Genomic DNA, 4,014 nt, shown 5'->3' with positions numbered 1-4,014 from the left:
TAATAGTCTACACGTCCCGGCAAGGGAATAATCTTAACACGTCCTCTTTTAAATCACTTCTTTCTCAACTATCACATTCTTGTTCGAGCCAACACTCCAAAATATACCAATCACAATTCTTTCTCAACCGTTCACATTATATGAAATTTATCAATTAAACAAGGAAGTTATGTCACATCATTCGAGTTAAAAGCAATTAAGACTCACGGTCATGCTAGACTCCGGTGCATAGACAACCTTCACCATGCCTATACACCGTACTCCACATTTAGCAAGTAGCAAATAACATCCTAATCCTATTCCCTCAAGCCAAAGTTAGAACAAACACTTACCTCGGTCCAAGAATAGCAATCAACTCTCTAATACCGCCTTTCCTCTACAATCCAACTCCGAAACAATGATATCTAGGAATAATTAGTTCAATATTATCAATATGGGATTAAAAACATAATCCCATAGCCTAGAAATGAAATTCCTATCATTCTTCCAAAAACACCAAAATTCGACACCAGTCCCACATGGTCCAAACACGAGGCTTGGACCAAAACCCAATCACCCATAACCCCACGAGTTCAAATATATAATTTATTTCAAGATTTGACCCCAAATTGAGGTTGAATCACCCAAAATCCCCAAAGTCCTAACTCTACCCAAAACCCCCATTTTCTACTTTGAATTCATGATTTAGGGCTAGGAATTTAGTAATTAATAGAGGAAATTGAAGAAAACAAGTTGAACAATGCTTACCCAAGAAGTTTTGATGAAAGGGAGCTTCAATGGACGCCTAAGTTCTTGGAGAAGAAAGGAGTTCGTGTATTTTTATGAAAATCCCGAGTTCACCGTTCTGATTTTAACTTAAAAATTCGCTGGGCAAAATTGCCCTTCGCGTTCGCGGGAGAGGGCCGCGTTCGCGAAGGGTAAACTGGGTAAGCTATCGCGATCGCGTGGAGACAGACGCGAACGCGTAGAAGGAAATTGCTGGGGTCCAGGAACTGTTATACGCGAACGCGATAGGGGAAACGCGAACGCGCTGAAGGGAGTCTGGAAAGCTACTCGAACGCGGTCAAGTGTCCGCGAACGCGAAGAAGAAAAAGGACTAAGCCCTCAGGGTCAAATGACTCTACGCGAACGCGAGGCGAGGGATGCGAACGCGATGAAGAGGGACCACTGAAGCTTCGCGAACGCGTGTTTGAAACGCGAACACGAAGAAGGGATTTGCTGTGCAAAAAATTGCAGAAAATCTGCTATGTTTTCTAAGTGTAAAATTACCCCGAACCACCTTCGAATCACTCCCGAGCCCTCGGGGCTCCCAACCAAACACACACACTAACTCAATAACCTCCTACGAACTTAGTCGAGCGATCAAATCGCCAAAATAACATCAAAATCAATGAATCAAACCTCAAAATCATCATTTTCATTTCAAACTTCTTAAACTTCTAACTTTAGATATTTAGGTCCGAAACACGTCAAATGACATCCGATTTCGACCAAACTTTACAGAAAGTGCTTAACACATATTTAAGACTTGTACCGGGCGTCGGAACCAAAATACGAGCCCGATACCATAGTCTTTTAATCAATTTTTATTTCTATTTTCCTTAATAATTTCAAAAAAATAATTTCACAGAAAAATTCATTTCTCGGGCTCTCGACCTCGAAATTCGACTCCGGGCATATGCCCGAGTCCCATATTTTTCTACGGACCCTCCGGGACCGTCAAATCACGGGTCCGGGTCCGTTTACCAAAAATGTTGACCAAAGTCAACTTTAGCAATATTAATATCAAAATTCTTTAAATTTTTTACAAAGTTCACATATTTCAACATAAAAGCTTTCCGGCTTGGCGCCCGGACTGCACACGCAAATCGAGGTAACTAAAAGCGAGGTTTTCAAGGCCTTGGAAGCACGGAAATAGGAAGAAATCCGGTGAAGACCCTTTGGGTCGTCACATTCTCTACCTCTAAAACAACCGTTCGTCCTCGAGCGGACAAAAGAAGGAAGTACCTGAGTCGGGAAATAGGTGAGGATAACGGCTCCGCATATCAGACTCGGACTCCCAGGTCGATGCCTCAGGAGGCTGACCTCTCCACTGGACACGCACTGAAGGAAAACTCTTCGACCTCAACTGTCGAACCTGCCGGTCTAGAATAGCTACCGGCTCCTCCTCGTAAGACAGATCCTTGTCCAACTGGACAGAGCTGAAATCTAACACGTGGGTTGGATCGCCGTGATACCTCCGAAGCATGGACACATGAAACACTGGATGCACGACTGACAAGCTGGGCGGCAAGGCAAGTCTGCAAGCCACCTCTCCCACACGATCGAGAATCTCAAATGGGCCAATGAACCTAGGGCTAAGCCTTCCCTTCTTCCCAAATCTCATCACGCCCTTCATAGGCGACACTCGGAGCAAGACCCGCTCACCAACCATGAAAGCTACATCTCGAACCTTACGATCCGCATAACTCTTTTGCCGCGACTGAGCCGAACGAAGCCTGTCCTGAATGATCTTGACCTTATCCAAGGCCTCCTGAACTAAATTTGTACCCAATAATCGAGCCTCTCCTGGCTCAAACCATCCGACTGGAGACCGACATCGCCTACCATACAACGCCTCATATGGAGCCATCTGAATGCTGGACCGGTAGCTGTTGTTGTAGGCGAACTCTGCTAAAGGCAAAAACTGGTCCCACGAACCTCCAAAATCAATGACACAAGCTCGGAGCATATCCTCCAATATCTGAATAGTCCTCTCGGACTAGCCGTCCGTCTGAGGATGGAACGATGTGCTCAACTGAACCTGGGTTCCCTACTCCTGCTGAACTGCTCTCCAGAAGCGCGAGGTAAACTGCGTACCCCGATACGAAATAATAGATACCGGCACCCCATGAAGGCAAAAAATCTCTCGGATGTGGATCTCAGCTAACCTTTCCGATGAATAAGTGGCTGCAACAGGAATAAAATGCACTGACTTGGTGAGCCTATCAACAATGACCCAAATAGCATCAAACTTCTTACGAGTCATCGGTAGTCCAGTAACGAAATCCATGGTAATCCTCTCCCACTTCCACTCGGGAAGCTCAATCCTCTGAAATAAACCCCCAGGCCTCTGATGCTCATACTTAACCTGCTGACAGTTCAAATATCGAGCCACATATGCAATAATATCTTTCTTCATCCTACGCACCAATAATGCTGCCGCAAGTCCTGATACATCTTCGCGGCGCCCGGGTGAATAGAATACCGAGAACTATGGGCCTCCGCTAAGATCAACTCTCAAATCCCATCGACATTGGGCACACAAACTCGCCCCTGCAACCTCAAAACACCATCATCATCTAAGGTCACCTTCGTGGCACCTCCACGCTGCACCGTGTCTCTCAGGACACACAAATGGGGATCATCAAACTGCCGATCACGGATACGCTCCAATAATGAAGAACGAGCGATTGTACAAGCTAACACTCTGCTAGGCTCAGAAATGTCCAACCTCACAAATCGATTGGCCAGGGCCTGGATATCCAAAGCAAGCGGTCTCTGGCTGACCGGAACATAAGCAAGACTACCCATGCCGGCGGACTTCCTACTCAATGCATCAGCCACTACATTGGCTCTCCCCGGGTGGTACAAGATAGTAACATCATAATCCTTCAACAGCTCCAACCACCTCCTCTGCCTCAAGTTCAACTCCTTCTGCTTGAACAAGTATTGCAGACTCTTGTGATCCGTGTACACCTCACTCGTCACACCATATAGGTAATGCCTCCAAATCTTCAGAGCATGAACAATGGCTGCCAACTCGAGATCATGAACCGGGTAATTCTTCTCGTGGATCTTCAACTGCCTCGAAGCATAAGCAATGACTCTGCCATCCTGCATAAATACCGCACCAAGCCCAATACGGGAAGCATCACAATACACTGTATAGGGTCCTGAGCCTGTGGGCAAAACCATATCGGTGCTGTAGTCAGAGCTGTCTTGAGCTTCTGAAGCTCGCCTCACACTCAGCCG

General features: G+C 46.1%; 1 pseudogene; it reads right to left on the bottom strand.

The window, feature by feature from the left end:
* Positions 1-2,023: 2,023 nt before the first annotated feature.
* The window catches only part of LOC109236434, an 81,428-nt pseudogene continuing 79,437 nt past the window's right edge, over positions 2,024-4,014 (bottom strand).

Source organism: Nicotiana attenuata, unplaced genomic scaffold (assembly GCF_001879085.1).
Source record: "Nicotiana attenuata strain UT unplaced genomic scaffold, NIATTr2, whole genome shotgun sequence".
Lineage (NCBI taxonomy): Eukaryota > Viridiplantae > Streptophyta > Magnoliopsida > Solanales > Solanaceae > Nicotiana > Nicotiana attenuata.
This window is presented reverse-complemented; position numbering and strand designations above follow the sequence as displayed.